The sequence below is a fragment of the Aphelocoma coerulescens genome, chromosome 1, assembly GCF_041296385.1.
Source record: "Aphelocoma coerulescens isolate FSJ_1873_10779 chromosome 1, UR_Acoe_1.0, whole genome shotgun sequence".
NCBI classification, from domain to species: domain Eukaryota; kingdom Metazoa; phylum Chordata; class Aves; order Passeriformes; family Corvidae; genus Aphelocoma; species Aphelocoma coerulescens.
In genome coordinates, this window is record NC_091013.1 from 107,836,163 (window position 1) to 107,855,454 (window position 19,292).

Below are 19,292 nucleotides of genomic sequence, written 5' to 3' on the forward strand. Positions count from 1 at the left end.
CAAGTGTTCATTCTTCTCTCACAATATTTTTTGTCTTCTTTTTATATAAGTAGGCTTATGAGTGTTATCAATAATATGTTGCGTAGCTTTATCCTACCATGGAAAAATGTAACAAGACTAACTAATTATTTCACAAATAAAGACTTGCCCAGCTGAAAAGATACACATCAGTAGAGCAGAAGATCAAAACCTATTGTCAGAACAGAAGTTCCTTTGAGAAAGAAAGTGTTAAAAAATATATGCAGAAGGTGTAAAGGTTATGAATTTGCAGAAATGTAAGATGGTGGAGATTCAACAGAGATGCATGGGCAAAACCAAACAGAGACCTGAAGTCTTTACAGCCAGACAGTGGAAAAAAATCAGCAAGTAAGACAAATTCATGTAATAATCCTCTTGCTTCTAATATAAATTAAAGTTTATTCCAAAGAAATAACAAAACCACATTGCATTAGGAAGGACTGACTGACATCAAATACACAATGTGACCCCAGCCATGCAATCATTAAAGTCAACTGACCACCTCCTCAACTCTAGTAGCTAATCCATCAATCTTTCTAACCTCTAGTCATTTAGGAAAATGCATTTCAATACAGAATGAAATACATTTGAAAATATATTGAAGTGGGATTTTTCTATGTTATTACAAATTACATGGATTATTTAAAGTAGTTCATTTTTCATTTTATTTTGTTGTGCTACCTGACTTCATTGGAGCTTAGCATGGATTACAGGTAGATTCAGTTTCTCTGCACTTATAACCATTCCTAAAACTATTGTATACACATTTCATTATGTGTATAATGTGTATATAAGGTAATAGATCAGAAAGTACTTCCTTATCTCTTTAGGCTAAATGAAGTTATTGACCCGTCAGAGACCACTGGTAAACAGAAGTGCTGAAGTGTTATTTTTCTGTAAAACTTCTATTTCCTCAGAAGAAAAATAAAAAAGTTTTATTTTCTCAAGCTCTTTTGACAAGTAAAAAGGGCTATTTCTGTGTGTTTCACACCTTCTACAACTGTTAGCAAATTCTTGTACTACCCACTGGTACCAAATAAACAACATCATCAGGTCACTTCTTGATTCATATGCTTGTAATAATGTTGACATAAAGTGTTATAAAATTTATTTTGGATTGATTAAAACAAAAGGTGTAAATAATTGCATCAGTCCTATGATTATTGATCTTTGAGATAATATTGACATACTCCAGATGCTTGTATAGTCTGGCGAAAAATGAGAAAATTAGGGGTTTTTTTTCTAGGGGAACACTTTAAGCAAAACAATAAAAAAGTTTTTTTCTGGAATAAAGCAGTTTAAGAATAGTTTACCATTAAACTTTGATGTTATTTAATGTTTGTAAAACAATTGTACAATGTACTTTGACCAGTGATGCACAGAGAAGATAGGGACAGTTATTTCTAGGTAGGAGACAGGGGCCATGTGGCGCCTGATTCAGCTTCTTATTAATTGTCAGAAAAGACCCATCCCACAAAAACATAATGTCTGTCAGATACCATAAATGTATGTCCTAGTAAAACATCCCTAGATGCCTTTGGTTTTGCTGTTAGACTTTTCTAGCTCATTAGAGGGAGGCTTAGGCAGAAGGTTAACCGTTGTGGAAGAAGGAGAGTCAAACACTAACCTCTAGAAGTAACTGCCTGCAGCTGCATTCCCACTGAGATTTCATGGGAAGGGAGGTGCTGTCAGTAGGTGGATATGAATGCTGCAAATTAAAACTCAGTTATAGCACTTTTTAGTGGAGGACTACCTTTCATAATTTCTCTTTTTTTTTGGTAAGTTACAAAATTTCTTTTAGAACTCCAAACAATGTGAAACTGATGGACATTTCTCTAGCATGGGTGAAATGAATTGAACTGCAGACAAGGAAATAAGTGCTCAGTTGTCTTCTGAATTATTTTCAGTCTACTTTAGGAAAATTTTGCTACACATGTATGTTAGTCATACAATTAGTTGTGCTATGTGCTCAGAAACTAGGTGAAGGAGTGGATGCAAGAATTTTATAAAACAGAACGGAGAAAAGGTCTTATAAGCAGGAAGAACATGGGATTGAGAATTATAAAAATTATGACTAGAAGATCATTATATGAGCACTTTTAAAATAAATTATCAAATTAGTTATGTTAATACATTTTGTATTTAGCAATTGTTGCAGATAGAGATGAACTTAAGTGCTGGAGGAATGTAAGGGACCAATATGGATTTTGTCTGTACTCCCCAAAAGGCTGAGGGCATATATTTTTAATAGCCAGAGACTTCTTATCATCAGATACTTCATATCACATGTATTACTACCTCTTAATATTTTTTCCTGTTTCTTGTCCTTAACTATCTTTTTGATTGAATTATAGCAAGCCTTCTGAAAATGTATGTAAGAAGGAAATGTTATGACTGCTCTCAGTAAACTCCTACCCAGCTGAAAAATTCATGTCTTGCAGAAAGTCCTGTGATGCTAAAAAAGGAAACAATCTCATAGTGCTGTCTTTTATTCAGTCATGAAACATAGAAGGGCTTGCTCTCTTCAGCAGCCTATTTCCATGATATTTGTGAGAATGGTGTTCTCCATCAAGTCTGTGTGACACAGATTAGTGGTAACTTCAGAAATTAAAAAAAGAATGAAAGACAAAGGCATGTATATATAGAAAATTCATGTCATGTACCACACCTCCTTAGAGAAACACATTAACATGTCTTTCAAGTAAAAAATAAGAATGAAGGCATGTTTGTTTTTGGTTTTTTTTTCCTGTAGAGGTTATATTGTACTTACACTACATTGAAATCTGAACTTCCTGTGTTTCTTAGATTTGCTTTTGTTTAAAATATGGAGGAAAATGGAAGTATCTACTTCCTTATATTAAGAGTTACCTAACTCCTTTTGTTTCAGAATTGGTTAAACAATTTGCCTAAGAATTTTTTATCCAAATAATGTGAATGTGAAATTGAAATTTTAGGCATTTCACTGCAGTTTGATCTGCTGTGGCTCAAATCACCTGTAAATGACATTTCCCTCTGGTGGCATATTGGTCTGTGTGGTACTTTAGTCAGCTGATGACCTTAATTACAGAATCTGTAATTCAGTACATGCTTAGATAAGGAAAGAGATTATATGGATTTTTTTTTGTGTGTGTGCAGTCAGTGGGTTTATAATACATGGCATTGTAAGTGCTGTAAAAAAACCTAGTTTTTCATTGAGGTGAGAAAAAAATAACATTAAACTTTACATTATCTCAGCTGAAGCTATTATATATGACTGCTTTGTGTATTTTTATTACTTTTGTTGACCAGGGAACAATAGAGAAGAATAGTTTTAATATAGCCAGTGCAATTTTCTCGAGGCAGAAAAAAATCAGATTGCATTTAAGGAACAGTGCTTCTACTAGCAAAAAAAGAAAACAAGCAAGCAATTAACATAAAGAATATATCCATATTCAACCCTTCCTCTAAGTATGCATTGTAATATACTGAAACAGAAAGTCCATTTAGTTTTATTTTATGAACAGAAAGCTCTTATACTTCATCTGACAATTAATTCCCATAGTCCAATATCTTCCTGAAATGTTTGGGCAGAAACAAGTGATTGATAATTACACTTAAAAATATTTGCAGGATAATTTAGGGGAACTCGTAATTCCTGTCCATTGATGACTGAGTACAAAATCCTTTATTTTAGTATAATTCCTCTTCTCTTGGAATGTACATTGAATTCCACAGCCTGATATCCAAATAGATGTATTTTATGGTATTAGATTTACAACTGTCCATTTTGTTTTCTGTAATCTTTCATTTAAAAAAAAAAAGGCATACTAAAAAACAGAAAGATTTTATAAAACCTAGTTTTTTTTCAGAGAGCCATTAGTAAGGTGTACAAAAGTATGTTGTCTCTTAGTATGGAAATGAACACCTATATTTTTAATGTGACATTTGAAAAATAACTAGGATATGTAAATATATGCATTAAAAGCAGAACCTAGCTGTGAAAAGTGAGATAGGGATTATTTTTCAAAAACAAAATGAAGGTATAGATACAGTCAATATATATAATCTTGGTAATTCAAGTACAATGGTGTTGACCTTGTATTTTGTTTTTTGTCCCATCTAAATTGACACATATGAAATTTTCTTTTAATAAGTAAATAGGTAATTTGAAGATGAGAAATCATTGAAATATTCTGCTTTCTGCAAGAGAATTTAGTCAAGAACATTTTTTATGAGCATAGCATGAATTTGTAGTTGTTTTTCTTGAAGTTCCTATCATAGCACAAGGTGTTCTTGATTTCCTGTTAAGTCATTGCTCTAATCTACTCCCAGCTGGACTAGTATTGGCATTTTCCAGATCCGGATGATGACTGCCTGAGAACTGTATGGATCTAATAAGGAGTAGGTCAGAAGGCAGCCCACCCTCAGGTCTCCATTCTCTTAACACCTTGTCATGATTAGTTTTCCTAATGAATCAAATGAAAGTTTTTTGCTACTTCGGTCCTCCATGAAACCATTTTTTTCCATAATATAGTATGATTAAACTTTAAACTTGTTCAAAACTGCAAATTCCTAAGAAAATGAGGTTTTTTACATTCCAAAGAACACTTATGAAAATGATCTAGGTAACATCTCAAAACAATGAATGAATTAAAAACTTAGCTTTTCATAGCATATTTTGATATCATTCCATGCCTCACACCCCACTGAGCCCAGATTGTGATTGGATTTGCATGGGTATGTTGGGTTGAAAGGTGTTATCAACCATTTGCTATTAAGCTCTGTATCTTGTACTGTCTGTCTTTTCTATGAATGTTAGCCAGTGTTCATTTGGTTTTTAATCTTGGTAATAGCTTCTTAGTACTTTTTCTGCTGTTTCAGTAATTGTTTTATGTTCTTTCTTATTGTTGTGAATTAGCTGGGTTTAATTTATGTGATAATTTATATCAGAAAGGTCTGTGCTGCATAGTTTTTCCCCTTAAGGGCTCCCAATGGTGTGTTTTGCTTTCTTTTGCACTTGTTTTTTGTCAGTTCAGACAAAACAAAACCTATTTCCACTAATGAAGATGTACTTGAATTTGTAATCTGGCTGGATGATGGGTCATGCTCTTCTTGGCAGTGGAGTGGGAGCAGTGCAACAGTGGGTCAGTTTCTCAGGCAAAACAATGGGATATACTGTAGTTACTACTCCATAATCATAGAATCAAGAATGGTTTAGCTTGGAAGGGATCTCGTTCCAACCCCCCTTCAATGGGCAGGGACACCTTCCACTAGACCAGGTTGCTCCAAGCCCTATCCAGCCTGGCCTTGAACACTTCCAGGGATGGGGCAGCCACAGCTTCTCCAGATGTGTTCCAGTACCTCACCACCCTCACAGTAAAGAATGTTTTCATAATATCCAATCTAACCCTACACCCTTTTCAGTTTGAAGCCGTTCCCCCTTGTCCTGTCACTCCAGGCCCTTGTAAATAGTCTCTCTCCATCTTTCCTGTGGGCTCCCTTCAGGTACTGAAAGGCCACAATCAGGTCACCCCAAAAGCCTTCCCTGCTCCAGGCTGAGCAGTCCCAATTCTCTCAGCCTTTCCTCATAGCAGAGCTGCTCCATCCCTCTGATCACCTTGGTGGCCTCCTCTGGACTGGCTCCAACAGGTCCCTACCATCATTTTGATTGTAGCTGCTGCACATCTGTGGCAAAGACAAAGGGCTGAGACCTGCTCCATGTGGACATTTGTCATCCAAGACTGCACTATATCTATGAGCAGATCCTGCTGGTTTCACTTGCCTGGTTCTTATGAGCTCCATGGGCCTGACAGCCCAGTGAAGTGACTCATCCACTTAATGTCCTCTTCCCAGATGCCACCAGGACTGGAGTGAGGGAAGGGCTCTGGCACTAGAAGGAAGGAAAATGAGAGCAGGGCCACCCTGATGAGCACAGACAGAGTAGTTTTTCTGTCTGGCATCAGCAGCTGACTTAGAAAGTGTCTCTTGTCTCAGTGATTTGCTGTCCCTTGTTCACTAATTGCTGCTCTCTCCCCCTGGCAGGGGGAGATCATGTGCACAGAGTCAGTGTTTGAGGCCAGACATTCATTTCCCTTTGGTGGAGTATGTCAGCTTCTATAGATATTTCTCTTTTTAAGACTTTCAGGCAATCCAGACATTTAATATTTCCCCTGGAAGTTCACTGTATTGTATTCTTATCCAGAAGATAGTGTGTGGATATTTTTCTTAATTACAGAAATCTTTTAATTTTACAGTTCCTAGCTATCTGCAAATGTTTCTTTACAAGATAAGATTGTATTTGCCTGGTTAACTCGCTATTTATTGTCCCAAAACTCCCTTTTCCCCACTGGAGTGTATATTTTCTTCTAATCTGCATGTTAACAAATGTACATTTGTAAATGGAACTTATAGATATAGAATATTATTGGCTCTAGATTTTTAACAGATATGTCATTGTTCATCATTTGTGCTGTTACCTAGATTTAGTCTTGATATTGTTCAACAGCACATTAAAATACTTCTGTGATTCTAGCATTAACATAGCTGGAGTTGCTCTGTCCCCTGAAGGCTGTGTGAAGAATAGGCTGATTTCGATATTATCCTATTTCAAAAATTTTCCTTTTTAAAAGGTTATGGAATACTCTCAGGTCTTCTGAAAATAAGTATCTTTGTGAGAAACAATTTTCAATATATGTATATATTTAAGTTCTACACATTTTATGAAAAAAATATTAATTTTCATTAATTCTCAGGTTTTGAGTTTTCCTAATTTTTATTTAATTCTCATCACTTGAGTAAAAATGTGGTTTATTTTCCTTTTAAAAGTTCATAAATATTTTAAATTTGGATTTTTCTATCTTTTGCCTTTTCCTGTGATACCATTTTAAAAACTGCTTATTGCACAGGAAATGGCAGATGGATAAAATTGAAGGGGGAAAGTTGATACAGTTCTGCTGATATTTTTAATTAAAAATTCAAACAGGAAATATTAAAACCACAAAAATGTATTAGTATTACTGTATTTATAGAGATAAAGAAAGTATGAACAGCTTTTTGAAGTGTTTCAACTAGTTTTGTTAATAGATTTTTTTCTCTAGGCATCTGAATCTGAACTTTGGCACAGATTTGACAAAAATCTGAAATCATGATAATGGTTTTCCATTAAAAGATTAGATATTTTTAAAAAATGGTTGCACCACTGTTTGACAATAATTTTATGTATATATTGCCTAAATTGCTCACTACTTCTGTCTTTGTAAAACTAACTTTTTGACTCACTTTTGTTAATTTTTTGAAAAAAAAACAAGATAAACTGATTTTAAAATATTTTATAGCAATGGGTATATCTACTATTATTTGTTACATAAACTGCTCAAAATCAGTTGGGGGGTCTTGGCAAGTTTTTTAGCCAGTTTTACTACTAATTCTCTTACCCAATTTTATATAAGGATGTAACTGACAGGAGTAATTAACAGGATTGTTGTGTTAGTAGTTCTCCATAGGAAAGCTGTGCCAAATACTAACTCCCATGTAACATTTACAGACAAGAATTCTATCTGCATTGGAATGTCAGTATGTAATTTTATCTGCAGATTAGGGGTTTTTTTCCTCCTCTTTGAACCACAGTGATCACTGCAGGTTGCTGATCACCTTTGCTTTCACATCTATCTATTCTTGTTTACTTCTTATAATTTGAACCCTTCTATTTAGCTCTTTACAAATTAGTCTTCAAATTTGATGATGTTTTTTAGCAGAAGCATTGGGATCTGTCACAACCAATGTAAGGATTTTTAGAATGGATTCATATAAATCCTTTGAAATTCTACTTTTTTTCTTATGCCACAACTCAAATTTTCCCAATAGTTCAAATTTATACATTTGTATTTCCTCCTCAGCTAGTAATACTGGCTTTAACTCACTGGGTTTACGAGCTACTGAGGTCGTACATCCACCGTGTTTCTGTCAAGTCTCCTACATAATTTTTCCCTGTTAGTCACAGCTTCCAATTTCTCCTTGTTTGTCCTTCAGGCTTCTTGTGTTAGCATGCAGGTATTTTATTATATTTCATATATGCCTGAAAGCTCTCGGGGATTGATGTATCATCATCCTTGTGAAGTATTTGAAAGTTCTTCATACTCATCTTCTGCTAAAGAGCTTTTCTCCTTTCTCCTCCTTACCATGCTGAAGAATATTATTTATTTAGTATGTGTGATTGATCTAGCCACTAAATCAGTGGCCCAAACCAACCAATTCATCTGTATTTATTCAAATCCACTGTTAGTTCTCATCACTGCTTAAAGGCTGCAAACCACAAATGTATATCATGCTGTGCCAGTTTGGGCAAATTTGGAGGAAAATACCCTCTGCTAGAAGGCAGGTTACAACCACCCCTCCCCCACCAGGTTTGGGAAAAAAGAAATTTTCCTTGGAGGAAAGTGAAAGAGATAAAAACTATTTCTTTAACAAACACACAGGAAAAGGATAATAATGCTAAGTAATAAAACCTCTCACTGTGGAGAGAAACCTGGGAAGATTTCAGAGCCCTTCTGTAGGTGTGGTCTCTCTCCTCCTCCTCAGAGCTGGGTCGATGTGGGCCCACCTCCAGGGCCTCGGTGGAAAATTCTCCCGGTGTGTTCTGATGTTGAAACAGTCCAGAAGAGGAGAAAAACTGAAGTCCCAGGAAAACAAAGTTCAACTCTCCGTCTCCCTCCGGAGAAGAGGAGCTGAAAGCTGGCTGAAAAGCAAGAAGGATGCTTCCTCTGCTCTTCTTGCTGCAGCAGGATGCAGAGGAGTGTGTATCTGTATCCTTGAACAACTGTTTTGAAAAGTTTGCTTGGTTTTTTTCCTCTCCCCCCTCTCAGGCTCAGTTTAAAGGCACAGAAAGGCACAAAGTTAATTTCTGGGCATAGAGTAGCGATAGGGGGTACACATCATAAAGTCACCCCAAGACACCAATGTAAGATAAAATACTTAATTTCTGGAAGACACCTGCTTAAAGAAAGATGGAGAGAAGGGTAAGAGATATTGAGAGGGATTTAGGAAGATTTAGGTTGCTGCCATAGCATTGTACAAAACATGTTTGTCTTATTCCCTAAAGAATTATAACTTGTGTATTGCATGAAAGAAAGTAGAGGGATTAGGATTTACATCAATTATCTTTATGCCAAGAAAACCCTCCCAAAATAACAACAGAGAGAGTATGAATTCTGGTGTCCCATAACATGAGAGGCTAAAACCACCACTTACTGATGGCAGGGCCAGGCTTCCCATGGCCCCTTTCCAGCCAGCCTGAGGCTGCAGATTCTGGGAGTGGGTCTGCCCTTGCCTTCCTCATTTCCAAGCCACATGGACCCAGACTTGACATGAATAAAATGAGCATTGCATATCAGCAGTAAAAATTTTGCAGAGAGTGAACAGAAATATTCTATTATCTTCAAAAAGCAGAAGTTTCCTTCAGTTAGGATTGCAGTATGAAGGGGGGAAGGTAGGGTATGATCTAATTAGTTTTTCAATAAAAATTATCTGACAACTAAATAAGCAAAAATAACCAATGGACCACATAAAAATTAGTTATATAAAGAAATGTGAAGAAAATACTGGTGACAATTATAACCTGAAACCTATGGTCAGAAATTTCAAAAGTAGAAGCCTCCTTCTTTCAGCTAATTGTGCACAGACTTTGCAGTTACAGGTGCAAAACCTTCACTGAAGAAATGACAGCTATCATTCACTAAGGCTGAAATCTTGCAAATGCAGCCATGTGACTAATCCCCACTGAAGTCAGGCATCTGCTTATCCCACCTTAGTAGGAGAGTAGATCAGGAACTCCAGATTGTTCTGTTTTGTCTCAGGGGGAAAAGGGAAAATAATTAAAATTACTGTTCAAGAGAATGCAAATAAGGCTGGCTCATAAAATGAGCACAAGGGCATTTGTTAAAATTACCAGGCAAACAATTTAAAATTAATAAATGAAAATGTTTGTTAATGTAATGAATAATTAGACTGTGAAATTTACTGTTAAATTATGTTATTGATGCAAATAGCTGAGCAGGAATAAGAAAAGATTTATAAACTGCATATGAATAAGAACTGCATAGGCAATAAAAACAGAATGGGCAGAAAAATATTAGGTGCTATTGGCTGCCATAGTGCATGTCAGAATGCAATGCTCATCAGCTGTGGTCATGAAATAAGGGAAATGAACTTGCCTGTATCTCTATTTTCCTTTGTCATTGAACATCAGGCAGGATTTATGTGCCATTGAGCATCTATTTTCTCTACCTTGCCGCATACTTTTAGCTAATAAGTTTTGATTTATAATACTCTTGAAAGTCTCATGCTGTAACTCAGCAAAATTTCAAACTCTCATTTGAAATTTTGAAATGCTAAAATGCTACTTTGAAAACTCTAAACATCCATATTAAAATATTTCCCTAGTAAGTGTGATCAGTTGGACAGAAATAGCCAGAAATATCAGAAAAGTAGGAATATACAAGTACCGCGATACCCACACTGCCACATGCTTTAAAAAGGGAACAAGAAATGCCATCAAGTCATATGATCCATAGAAGCCTTCTAAAATAATCTTGCTGAGGTTCAAGAAGAGAGGTTTGCAGTCCTGCCTATAAATCATTTTGATGTTTTCTAAAAGACCAACAAAGTGATAAGGTTAAAATAAAGTATTTTATTTCTCCGAGTAAACTTTATCAGAGTGAAACATGAAATCACTTTGATTTTGTAACCAATATTCTTTATGAATTTTCTGCTTTTGCATACTAATTATCTGATAACCCCTACAGTTATCACATGATTTTTTTTCTATCTGACTCTGTGGCACTTAGATTACCAAAGGATACTTTGACAGAGAAGGAACTGAAGAAAGAGCGTTAGTATTCCTGAAAAACTTGCAAAGTAAGTTTGTGATATTTCATCTGGGAATGTACTTCTTCTTTGCCTAAGGGACTTACTGTCTTTTATGAGGCCTGCTTAGTCTAACACAGATTTTTAAAGAGAGAGAGAGAGAGAGGACTAGGAAACATCTGTAAGTGACTAACTTGAGGTAACTAGGAGGATGATGAAGTGATAAAACAATAAAAAACATACCTGTTTCTTATTCTTACCACATCCTAGTGCTATGGAACGTTTTAGGAACCCACTGATGCATTTAATCTGTACTTGTGTTTGCTCATGAACTTCTGTCTGGAAAATGAATGATATAATGAAAAGGATTACATGAAACTGCAATTCATTCCCCAAACTTTACCATGAATATATGGATGGTTCTTGTCCTTGGTTGGGGTCAGTTTAAGAGTAGCATTAACCCTTACTCCAAGTGTACAAAATGAAGTATTTCCCCTCATAGTACCAACTGAACTGATGAAACAAACAGGAAGAGTCAGCTTTCATCTCTGATTTTGGGGGACTGCACAGACATGAACCCACCCTGGTCAAAACTAGCAAACTTGTACCATTGGTGCAGTCTAATGTTTCCCCCACTTCCCAACCCTCTGATTCATGGACCTGGTTAAGGACAGTAGATGGACCCAGCTGAGAAGTCTGCTGTGATTAATTCTGATGTTGTTAAGGGGCAGATGGCTCAACACTCCTTGGCTTGATAGAGTTATCAATTCTGCCTCTGAAAGAGGTGGTTTGCCATATTCCTTTTGCATCCTTGAGGTTAAAAGGAAGCCTGTCTGGTTGGGGGTTGAGGCACGGTGCTCACTGAATCTGAAAATTAAAGAATCAGCTACTTGTTTGGACAAAAGCAAGAATTACTGGCATGACTCAACAGACCTTAGTTTAATTAAAAAAAAAAAAAAAAAAGGGAATTATTCCATCTATGAGAGTAATGAACAGTCTTTTCAACAGAGAAGTTAAATATTCTTCATCCTTCTCTGGAAGGTATTGTGATAACTATTTCTGTATTAGCCTATTTGGTTGTTTGGAGCTGAACTGGAAAAAACACCTGTTTGGGGTCAAACTGATTCAAATCTTCAATTGTTTCAGTAAAACAGAATTAAATAGAGAACTTCCCTCTTTTCCTTTATAATGATATTATGTTTTGTGTTATAAACATGTATCCTTGTACTTCCCTTTCACAGGAAGGGGAAAGTGTAGGCTGACTTTCTCAAGCAGGGACCCGGAGTAGACTCTATATTGTAATAGTGGGCTGATGAAAGAGAGCTATTACAGCCTTTTCTCTCTATATTATCTTCCCATTTCTTCTCTTTATCAGCTCAAGTATTTGACCTTTTCCTGAAATTACTAATAGATTTGGAATGAGCCAAACTTCATTTTTCATCAAATTTAATATTTGTAACACAATAGAATAACTATATTTAGCTTTAGTGCCAGTGATGGGGAAAACAGCAGTGATGCCAGAGCTAACAGAAACACTGACTGGGACCACAGTGAAGGGCTGTATAGTACAAGTCAAAATAATTCCTTGGTTCTCCTGGTGTCTCCTGAAACTGGATTCTCAAAGCTGGCATAACTTCTCTTTTTCCTGATGTAATTACAGAAAGAAAGTATGGTAATCACACCTAAAGATTGGGTTTCTCTGTCACAAGTGTGCTCATTCTTGTTAGGGATGATCCTCATTGGGACAAAGAAAAAACCCTCAAAATATATAAATTTAGTTAATATCACTTGCTGCTTTGTGATTTTTGTCTCTCCTCCTGATCTTCCCATTTTAACTTAGATCCATGACACAACACCTCCTTGGAATCTGAGTAACCACCAACAAAGTTAACAGAGATTTAAGTAGTCACAGTTTTTTGCAGATGGTGAGATTGAGGAAAGTTCTAAGGAATTGAGAAGCTCCTGTGATTTTTATCTCCAGTGAGTTGTAAAGAAAGGATGAGAATTTATGGTGATGGTCTTCATCACTAGTGACAGTGTTTGGAATCTGCTGTTTTGGCTGCAGTCGAAGGAAAAGTGGGCATCCCATAACAGCAGGAGGTGTACGTAACACCTACATGGACCACAGGTGTTCCACTGGGAAATTAATGAAAACTAATTAGTTGGATTTCCCTGGCTGGTGTTTGAATGGCTGAGTTAATTTCTAAATTTATTGGTTTTCACTGTCAAGACCACTCTGAAAGCAGCAGAATTACCCAGCCTGTAGAGAGCCAACTTGGCTCTCCAGCTGTAGAAAAGAAGGTCACAGGGACTACATTTTTATGTAGAGGACAACAATATTTTCTACACTATTTTTTAATTGAAGATTTATACAACATTTCTAGGTATACACATATCTGTTAGCTATTATGTGTTAAGGGTAGGAGTGAAAATGCAAAGCCTGATCCATATAAAAGGGGAAGAGAAATATGCAGCTAAATACCTGCACCACGGTTGTGCCTCAGTTGAAACATCTATTGTTGAGGCTTTAAGGAAATATTTGTGTCACTTCATTCTTTTTTGCTTAAAATGAAGGCACTGTTGTCCCTTAAACTTTCATACCAATAAAGTTTTAAGACTGCTGAGGTGTCTAGAAATAACAGTGTCAGGTACATTTTACTGAACATATTGTTGCCATTTATCAAATATACTTGTCTAATAATTGCTTCATTTAAATCCTTTCTGCCTCCATGCAAATTAATCATGATCATCTAACAAGCCTGCCTAGAAGTCCATAACATGGGGTAGAAGGAAGAGATATGTTTTGCTCAGCTTATGTCCACATTATGTAATTTATTCAATTCCATTTCTGTTTGGATTATTAAGAGGGAAAGGATTACATGTGGAAAAATCCAGACTTCCTTATTTGCATTCCCACAAACAACGACACTGCAGAAAGCACAATACACTTATAAGAAGCATAAAATAAGTATTTAATTATTTAATATTTTATTTAATTTTTCATTCTGTAAATTATAGTTACTTGTATATTAACTTCTAACATGCCTTTTTCATGTTAGTTTCAGCAGATGAAACCTCCCCTAAAATTTTAAAACACAATATATATACTTATCTAATGTATAACCTATCATCAGTTGCTGCAAAATCTCTACCTGCCAGAAATCAGATAGAGAAATCTGCCCCACTAATTTCATAAAGTCAAATTCATATGTAAAAGTCTCTGATGTGAAGATAATGTCAACATTCAAATAGCCAGATAATAAAATTAAGAAACATTTTCCCTCTCCTGCCTACACTGCAGCTTCAAATGTCACAACTTTTAGAGGCATTGCTCTTGTTTGAACCTGTTAAGTGAGCCTAGAATTTGGACAGCAGCAACACAAGCTTTCAGCAGAAATACTGAAGTCAGCTGATATCCTACATTGCTGTTACTTTCCTAGGCTTTATATTTCCTCAAATGGCTTCTTTTCTTTTATATACTGTAGAGTTTTGTTGATCAAGATGGCTGTTCAGTTTAATTATCCCAAATTCCTGCTCAGAAGAACTTTTTAGTCTTAATTATGTTGATAATTAAATATTAATGCCTTCTTCCTGAAGATATGTTTGATGTGCCTGGCCTGGTTCAGAGAAGGAGGTACTGCCTTGTATTAAGCACTGGCCCAATGGGGATACTCATCACATCTCACAGCCCATGGTACAGGAATGGCCTACAAAGCCAATCAACAGGAAACAATGAAAATACTACATATTTTTTTTATTTTTAGAAGGACATAGAATCATAGAATGGTTTGTCTTGGAAGGGACATTAAAGATCACCTTGTTCCAACCCCCTGCCATGGGCAGCAACACCCTCCCACTAGACCAGGTTGCTCAGACCCCATCCAAGCTGGCCTTGGACACTTCCAGGGATGGGACATCTACAGCTTCTTAAGGAAACCTGTGCCAAAGCCTCACCACCCTCCCAGTAAAGAATTTTTTTCTAATATCTGATCTAAACCTCGCCATTCGCCCTTGTCCTGTCACTCCATGCTCTGTAAATAGTCTCTCTCCATCTTTCCTATAAGCTCTACAACCTGAATGAAGTTTTCCTGTGATTCAGTTATATTTTGTTCATAAATTTTGTTCATATATTTTGTTCTCCTTCTCCAAGGATCTCTTCTCTTCTATCAGATTTTAGTTCTGGCTGCTGCCAGCCTTACTAAGCACCAGCCACTGATCTTGCAAACTACTGTGTGTAATCAGATCTTAGGGGAATGCATCATCTGTGAGTGGATTTCCCAGTTCAGTACATCCTAATTAACCAGCACAACCTAATCATAGAGAAGTCGACCTTGTTAAAGTTAGTTTTATTTGCCAAATTCCATTAAGTCAACCTTTTTGTCTTTTAACTTAAAAGCACACAGAGTGTGAGAATTGATTATATTTTATTTTTGTGGTGAAAGAAAGTTTTTCCTCCTGAGGTGTTTGATCATGAAGTTGGAGTCCTAAAACTAGCCCTGAGTACTTGATATATCAATTAGATTGTCTGTTACAGCATTTTATTTCTTGAAGATTCTTTAGAAATAGCATTTGTTGTTAAATGATTTGTTAGATTTTTCTTCCCTTGCAGGACTGTCCTTTTAACCTTTCTTTTATTTCCCACATGTACAGCTGAAAATGCTGAACTTTCAAATACAGATGGCAGTAACAAGACTTGTATGTGTCATACGTTCTGCTTATTTCAATAAATTCCTGTCATCCTGTGCATTTTAATTTTTCAAATTCTTCCTACCTAATATGTTTATCCATGATGATTTTTAGTGACTTATTTTAAACAGACAAGTGGAACTATTTAATTTCATCTTGATTCATTTTTCTAGTGGAACAAAATTGTACTAAGTAAAATATTCATCTTCATTGCCAAGATCTGTTCTATAGCAACCATATTTGTCTTCAATATCATTAAAAGGACCAAAGCATTTACTCTTAAATAGTATCTTCACACTATAACAAGAATAGTTTCTTTCTCGCAGTTCTCATTCATTACAGCTTTTATGAACAGCTTTTTCCATTACCTAGGCTGCACAAAAATGTTCTTCTGCCTTCTGTAAAATAAAAAGTTAACAGATTAGTAAATAGTTTGTAGGAAAGATACATTGTGTTATTCCAGAAAACCCTAATAGCAGAAGATCTAGTGCTATAGATATTTTATTCAATTGTGCTTTACTAATTGGGTTGAACTTCTTTTTCTCCTTAATTCATCACATGAACATCCTTCTTTCCCAAGGAAATCTGATAACTCTTGAATGCTGTAATCAATGAATGCTTGATCAATACATTCTCACTCTGATGCACAGAGTTAATACAGCCTATCATCACAATGTTCAATTGACATATCTAAGGAAATATTAGGTCAAGATTATATCTTCTGAGTTAGAAAGTGCTTCTTTGTCTAAATGAGCTTTTTAAAATAAGAGGAAGATGTATTTGCAGTTTGCAGCGTAAGACATATTTCACCAAACTTTCAGTGTATTTCAGCTGAACTCTATTCTACTAGAAATAGGGTGTTAAAGTGGAAGAGACTGGCAACTAGTACAAAATAATTCCTTGATGGGATTATAAATTTACAGTTTTGTACTTGACAGTGTGTGTATATTGCAGGGTGGTGGACTTTTAGTTATGCAGTGCATTAAGTAAAAAGCTTTCATAAATCCCTCTAATTTACAAAATTCATTTTAGAAGGTTTTAGAAACAATAATAATTATCTACCTAAATTTGTCTAGTTTTTATCCAACTGCAGTGAGGTGAGAGGTGAGGAAGAAACCAAAAAACAAAAGGATATAGTATATTTTAGTCAACAAAGAACTTTTCCATTAGAAATGGTGACCAGTCCGGCACCTAGTTCCAGCTCTGCAAGGAAGTTTGGGAGAAGTTCTGCAGCAAAATTCAGCAACATGGTCTCTTCATGTGTAGGTTGTAGGGAGAGCAGATACTCTAGATGGCAGAGTAATTAATGAGAGAGAAATGAATACTGAAGTTATTCCAAATTTCCTGTGCAACTTGTAGGAAGTTTTGCTCCTAAATCAACCAGAAAATAGAAATATACCCACTTGCAGAGGTCGGAATTATATAATAATTGAATCTATGTTGTGCAGAACAAGCCCAATTGAAAAACATTATTATGTACAGCAGAGCATGCAATTACCCAGCACACAGAGCATGACCAATCTCGCCTTTGAAGTGGAGCACCAGATGTATCAGCTCTAATTTGCCAACATCAGAGCACAACACTGCACACTTTGCTAAGTTTGGGTTTTATTTGATCTCGGGTTTAGTGTAGAGAAGATCTAAAAAGATTAATTGTTTAATGAGAACAAAAGTGGGAGGTTTTTTTCCAAAGATGTTCTTGAAAGAAGAAAAAGAAGTAACAATGTTATAGAGAATATAGGATTTATTTCCTTTTAATAAGTAAGTACATTTCGTGATACATTTTAAACCACTGAATTCTGACTCCTTCAAAATAATTGCAGCCTTTGGCCAAGCCTCTGTTACTGCAAGATAAATTTAGAGTCTTGGGTTTTTTTGTTGTTGTAAATTTTTCTCTGAAAAATTAAAACGTTAAAAAAAGAATCAAACTCAAACCGACAAGACCAACATTAAGGTCCTTCCACCTTCTTTCTTATCATCTGTCCAAATCACACACATGAAAAGTCCTCATCACTGCTATCAATGTAGCATATGCAGGAAAAAAATAAAATATAAAAAAATTGTAGAGCTCAGAAGCTCTACTGACTTGAAGAAATGTTTTCATTTTGTACATTAGTTCTCACATAACCAAGCATTTCCCAAAACAACCACTTTCACAGCTCAAGAGAACTGCATATTTTTATCAAATTCCCTGCTGCCTATTTTGCTGCAGTTATGAATATTTTAGGTATGTTTTTAATAGCTTAGTTGAAGAAATATTCCTTCTGTACAATAAGTAGGATGCACAATAAAACCATGTTTATTTCAGTCCAAGAAAGCAGCCAGACTTCTCCACTCTGTGGAGATGGGCACTGCAATATAACATGATGTTAAGCTAATGATGGGGAAGATAAGCATTCTCATGGTGGAGTTTGAAAATACTGCCAAGTCCTTAATGTTCAGAAAATGCCTGAAAACTTGCATCTGCTCTCATGGGAAGCTGCTATAGCAGTGAATTCTATCCACAGAATATATAACATTTTTCATTGCTCTTTGATGCCATCTCTTCCCTGAGGTAGCTTACACAAGGTATCATATTTCCAACTGGAAGCCAAATTAAGATCAGACATACAGTAATTGCTCTTTGCTGATGTTTTCAGTAATTCTTCATGGATGGCACAATATCTTATCTCTGCTTATATCTCTGAGAACCTAAGTGAAGAACACTCCTTTGCTGAGAATCAGGAGTTTTTGTCAAGCCTAAGGGATTTTTTAAATTCTAAATACTGCAGGTTCCTGACCTGAAAATTTGCATTTTGTTTAAAAAGACCGAAAAAAAAGGGGAGAAGGATGCCACATACCAGCTGAATGAACAGATGGGTAGGAGGAAATTTTTAGAGTCATCATCTGGCTTTGCACAAAGAGAAGTGAAAGTTTGTCATTTCTCAGAAAAACACTTGATGCTAGGTCTGAAGTCTCACGGATGAAAAGCTTCAAGCTTTGGATGAATGCTGGCTACCTTGTCTCTTCATTGCTTTTGTTAAGTTATATTTAATAGAGGAAAAGACTGGAATTTTCTCTTTCTATATGTATTCATTGCTGTGCTCAGTAAGACCAGTTCTAAATATTGTCTATGTTTGTATCTAACCTTCTTAGGCTAACATGAGAGAATAATAAGGGTTTTTTTCCTCACATTGTTACATTCTGGATTATGACATCTATATGAAGAAATACAGGAGTTTTGTGTTTGTTCATACAAATGCAAACCAAATGAAGCAACAAATATGACACTGACACAAAAGCCAGCTTATGTGAGCCAGTGGCTTTGAAGTATTTTAGCATCATATAAATTGGGGAATACAGGGAGAAAGGTTTGTTTGCTGGTTGTTGTGGGTTTTTTTTACTTGCTGTCAACCCACAGGAAAAGCTGGTTTTGTAGTAATAATCAGTAAAATAAATTTGATTTAAAAATTTGAGATCTTCTATGAAGCTTATACCATCTGAATGAGTACAGGACTTATTTTTTTCCTGAATTATTACATCCAATGGACTCATTTATTTGCTTTATAAATCTACATTTTTTTCTGAAGAGTGTTTATGAGATATCCTCAGCAAATTGTTGGTCCTTTTTAGTCAAAGGCAAGACAGATCACCCTTTCCCTGAGAATATCTGCACTGTATTATGCATAGCTCATAGCAAAGTATCTCACAAATGTCTTGACATGTGTTTGGTTACACATTTCTACTACTAGAGTCCAAAATACTCCAGC